Source organism: Phyllobates terribilis, unplaced genomic scaffold (genome assembly GCF_046119375.1).
Source record: "Phyllobates terribilis strain yellow unplaced genomic scaffold, ASM4611937v1 Scaffold_12__6_contigs__length_324123572, whole genome shotgun sequence".
In the NCBI taxonomy this organism is placed as follows: Eukaryota; Metazoa; Chordata; class Amphibia; order Anura; family Dendrobatidae; genus Phyllobates; species Phyllobates terribilis.
Window position 1 is genome coordinate 138180145 of NW_027362772.1, and position 6012 is coordinate 138186156.

A 6012-nucleotide genomic window follows, 5' to 3' on the forward strand; every position below is an offset into this window, starting at 1 on the left:
GCCACTGTGACTCTCAAAGTGTTAATGCCTGTCCCCTTTTGTGACCCCTGCACTATAGTAAAATTCCCCTTAATTGGCCTTACACAGTAATAATATCTCCACATAACCCCTATCCACTAATAATGTTCATCAATCTGGCCCTTATCTATAATATACTTACCTTGTAATGTCTTCACATCCTGTTCCGTCCAGATGTGTTTGGATCCCAGAATTCCATCGGCGGAAGTTCGTCGACCGCCATATTGGGACACCCAAGTTATGGGTGTCTCATTATGGAAACTGCTGGTGGTATCAGCCTCTTGAGCGGTACCACCAGCGGAACACCGTCACAAACACGCCACCGCCCGGATCAGCCGAATGATTCACTGACCGCCGCCATCTTTGTACAGGAGGAGCGCATGCACAGTTTTAATGTGACCGCCGCTATCTGCCTGCACAAAGATGGCGGCGGTCTGATTTACTGAGCGGGGAGACAGCTCAAACGAGAGAACACATGAGGGAAGAAGACGGCACAGGGGTGGAGAGAGAGAGCAGACAAGGGGGAGAGCACATGTGGTAGACAGGTCAAAGAAGAGAGCACAGACAGGAGAAGTCAGCACATGGGGTAAAGAGAGAATGGATAGGTGGGTGAGCACATGGGGGGAGAGATTCTCAACGCTGCAAGGCCTGCCCCCATCGTGACATTACTGCCCTCCCGATGCAATAGCATCGGGCCTCCATCTTGTACTGTAATAATGTCCTTTTTCTTTGTCCCAGTACTCTTAACAATGTTCCCTGTCATGGCCCCAATACTACAATAGTGTCCCCTGTCCTGGACTTAATACTGTAATAATATCCCCATACTGTCCTAAATAGGGTAATGAGATGTCTCCTGTCCTGGCCCCAGTACTGTAATAATGTCCCCCATCCTGGCACTCTTCCCATAAACATTTAAGAAAACAATTATTTTCACTTGTCCCTGCTAGTGATGAGCAAGCATGTTCTGTTAACCCTTTCGGCGAGCATGCTCGGGTGCTCGCTGAGTATCTTCAGCATGCTAGGGTGTTATGTTTGAGTCACTGTTTGTGCATGATTTGCGACTGTTTGACAGCTTTAATACATGTGAGTAATAACACAGCAAAAAAGGGCAGCAGTGTTTACCTGCCCAGATCATCAAATCCAACTGCACTAGCAGGGTGCAGCAAACCCATATAAAGATGGCGGCTACACAGGTGCAAAATACTGATGAGACAACCACTCACAACCTACCATTTCATGGAGGGGGTGACTGCTTAGCATTTTAATTGCACGCAAAAAGGCTTGTATAGGGTGCTGTTCACACTAGGGTTGTGCACAGTATCCAGCTTACAGCCTATTAGTTACGCCCATACTATTAGACTAGGCGGGCTGCCCGGTACCATCCGAGTGCACCCCATGGGAACAGACACACCAGTTTATCAGTATTTTGCACCTGTGTAGCGGCCATCTTTATGTGGGTTTGCTGCACCCTGGTAGTGCATTTGGTTTTGAAGATCTGGGCAGGTAAATACTGCTGCCCTTTTTTGCTGTGTTTTTTTCTTGAATTTTGGGGGGAATTTTAATTCTTAATGTGGCTTAGCTGTTAATGTTTAGAGTAGGACTCGTAAGCATGAGGACCCTTGTCGTGGATTACGAGCTTACGTATTTTGGACAAAATATCAACTAATACCTCATATATTAAATGTATATATATATATATATATATATATATATATATATATATATATATATATATATACAGTACAGACCAAAAGTTTGGACACACCTTCTCATTTAAAGATTTTTCTGTATTTTCATGACTATGAAAATTGTACATTCACACTGAAGGCATCAAAACTATGAATTATCACATGTGGAATTATATACTTAACAAAAAAGTGTGAAACAACTGAAAATATGTCTTATATTCTAGGTTCTTCAAAGTAGCCACCTTTTGCTTTGATGACTGCTTTGCACACTCTTGGCATTCTCTTGATGAGCTTCAAGAGGTAGTCACCGGAAATGGTCTTCCAACAATCTTGAAGGAGTTCCCAGAGATGCTTAGCACTTGTTGGCCCTTTTGCCTTCACTCTGCCGTCCAGCTCAACCCAAACCATCTCAATTGGCTTCAGGTCTGGTGACTGTGGAGGACGGGTCATCTGGCGTAGCACCCCATGACTCTCCTTCTTGATCAAATAGCCCTTACACAGCCTGGAGGTGTGTTTGGGGTCATTGTCCTGTTGAAAAATAAATGATGGTCCAACTAAACGCAAACCGGATGGAATAGCATGCCGCTGCAAGATGCTGTGGTAGCCATGCTGATTCAGTATGCCTTCAATTTTGAATAAATCCCCAACAGTGTCACCAGCAAAGCACCCCCACACCATCACACCTCCTCCTCCATGCTTCACGGTGGGAACCAGGCATGTAGAGTCCATCCGTTCACCTTTTTTGCGTCACACAAAGACACGGTGGTTGTAACCAAAGATCTCAAATTTGGACTCATCAGACCAAAGCACAGATTTAAACTGGTCTAATGTCCATTCCTTGTGTTCTTTAGCCCAAATAAGTCTCTTCTGATTGTTGCCTGTCCTTAGCAGTGGTTTCCTAGCAGCTATTTTACCATGAAGGCCTGCTGCACAAAGTCTCCTCTTAACAATTTTTGAAGAGATGTGTCTGCTGCTAGAACTCTGTGTGGCATTGACCTTGTCTCTAATCTGAGCTGCTGTTAACCTGCGATTTCTGAGGCTGGTGACTCGGATAAACTTATCCTCAGAAGCAGAGGTGACTCTTGGTCTTCCTTTCCTGGGGTGGTCCTCATGTGAGCCAGTTTCTTTGTAGCGCTTGATGGTTTTTGCAACTGCACTTGGGGACACTTTCAAAGTTTTCCTAACTTTTCGCACTGACTGACCTTCATTTCTTAAAGTAATGATGGCCACTCGTTTTTCTTTACTTAGCTGCTTTTTTCTTGCCGTAATACAAATTCTAACAGTCTATTCAGTAGGACTATCAGCTGTGTATCCACCTGACTTCTGCACAACACAACTGATGGTCCCAACCCCATTTATAAGGCAAGAAATCCCACTTATTAAACCTGACAGGGCACATGTGTGAAGTGAAAACCATTTCCGGTGACTACCTCTTGAAGCTCATCAAGAGAATGCCAAGAGTGTGCAACGCAGTCATCAAAGCAAAAGGTGGCTACTTTGAAGAACCTAGAATATAAGACATATTTTCAGTTGTTTTACACTTTTTTGTTAAGTATATAGTTCCACATGTGTTAATTCATAGTTTTGATGCCTTCAGCTTGAATGTACAATTTTCATAGTCATGAAAATACAGAAAAATCTTTAAATGATAAGGTATGTCCAAACTTTTGGTCTGTACTGTATATATACAGACCAAAAGTTTGGACACACCTTCTCATTTAAAGATTTTTCTGTATTTTCATGACTGTGACAATTATACATTCACACTGAAGGCATCAAAACTATGAATTAACACATGTGGAATTATATACTTAACAAAAAAGTGTGAAATAACTGAAAATATGTCTTATATTCTAGGTTCTTCAAAGTGGTCACCTTTTGGTTTGATGACTGCTTTGCACACTCTTGGCATTCTCTTGATGAGCTTCAAGAGGTAGTCACCGGAAATGGTTTTCACTTCACAGGTGTGCCCTGTCAGGTTTAATAAGTGGGATTTCTTGCCTTATAAATGGGGTTGGGACCATTAGTTGTGTTGTGCAGAACTCTGGTGGATACACAGCTGATAGTCCTACTGAATAGGCTGTTAAAATTTGTATTACGGCAAGAAAAAAGCAGCTAAGTAAAGAAAAACGAGTTGCCATCATTACTTTAAGAAATGAAGGTCAGTCAGTCCGAAAAATTGGGAAAACTTTGAAAGTGTCCCCAAGTGCAGATGCAAAAACCATCAATCGCTACAAAGAAACTGGCTCACATGAGGACCGCCCCAGTAAAGCAAGACCAAGAGTCACCTCTGCTTCAGAGGATAAGTTTATCCGAGTCACCAGCCTCAGAAATCGCAGGTTAACAGCAGCTCAGATTAGAGACCAGGTCAATGCCACACAGAGTTCTAGCAGCAGACACATCTCTTCAAAAACTATTAAAGGGAGACTTTGCGCAGCAGGCCTTCATGGTAAAATAGCTGCTAGGAAACCACTGCTAAGGACAGGCAACAAGCAGAAGAGTCTTGTTTGGGCTAAAGAACACAAGGAATGGACATTAGACCAGTGGAAATCTGTGCTTTGGTCTGATGAGTCCAAATTTGAGATCTTTGGTTCCAACCACCATGTCTTTGTGCGACGCAGAAAAGGTGAACGGATGGACTCTACATGCCTGGTTCCCACCATGAAGCATGGAGGAGGAGGTGTGATGGTGTGGGGGTGCTTTGCTGGTGACACTGTTGGGGATTTATTCAAAATTGAAGGCATACTGAACCAGCATGGCTACCACAGCATCTTGCAGCGGCATGCTATTCCATCCGGTTTGCATTTAGTTGAACCAATAATAGTATGGACGTAACTAATAGGCTGTAAGCCGGATACTGTGCACTTCCCAGGAGTGAACAGCACCCTATACAAGCCTTTTTGTGTGCAATTCAAATCCTAAGCAGTCACCTCCTCCATGAAATGGTAGGTTGTGAGTGGTTGTCTCATCAGTATTTTGCACTTGTGTAGCCGCCATCTTTATGTGTGTTTCCTGCACCCTAGTAGTGCATATGGTTTTGAAAATCTGCTGCCCTTTTTTGCTGTGTTTTTTCTTGAATTTTTGGGGGAATTTTAATTCTTGTTAGTGTGGCTTTGCTGTTTGTGTACATGTGAGTAATGCCTAAGAAACAGGCTTTCCTCACATGTATTAAAGCGGTCAAACAGTCGCAAATCATTCGCACGGAGTGAATCAAACATAACACCCGTGCACACCGAAGATACTCGGTGAGCACCCGAGCATGCTCGTAAATCTCGAGTAAAGAGCATGCTCGCTCATCACTAGTCCCTGCTCCCATGATGAGCAGCTTCATCTTCCTCTTCCATAGTCAGCAGCCATACAGTGACATCATGCACAGCTTGCGACGGGCACGCCATTGTCAACTGTTTGCCTCTGATAGTCCAGTGGCTTGTGTATATATAGCAGGGCAGGGAGCCAGGTGCTCTCTGCTCTGCAATACGTTTTAGCTGAATGCGCGTTAGAGGACACTGACCGGTTGAACATAGTACTCGCATTGATGCTAGAAAAAGCAAAGACTGAAAATTACAGAAAAATGCAAAGTCTAATCTAAAGTCTTTGCCACAAAAACACTTGTCACATAGTCAAAGGGCAGGTTATAAATGTATAATCGCTGGTGGCCCCACAAATCATTAAAATTAGGACCCAAGACCGCAATTCATAAGTATTTTGATTGAAACAGTGGTCATGGATGCCCATCTCTACGATGCTTGAATATATCTATCATTCCCATAGAGATTGGCGCAAGTGTCACCACCGACTTTAGTGATTGATGGGTCTCCCAGCGATTATGCATTTATCACCTATCTTGTAGATAAATTAATAATATCTTTGGTTGGAAAACCAGTGTGATAAATCATTATTCAGGTGTTACTTCGTGGATTTGATGCTTCATCATAGTGAATAAATATAGGAAGGCATTTCTGCACTCAGTCATGAGGACCCTCTGGAGGAAACAGAAGATTATTATAATTCATCTTACTAACAGCTCTGGAAAATATTTTCTTAAAAAAGTATTGGAAACACATTTGCAATGGATGTGGCTCTGACTGCAAAAGTTTATTAATGAGAAGTACAGGACAAAGCTGAGTACAGAAACTGGAATGCAAAGAGATTTAGATGAGCCCTTAAGAAAAGTAGCAATCAGTTGCTACTTGCCCTCTCAGGGTCCATCTCCAGCTCCCCGCAGCTGCTCTTCGGGGAACTTCAGTCACTTTTCTCTTTTATTCTCTCTCTTTACTCAGGATTAGGGATGAGTGGACCCATTCGG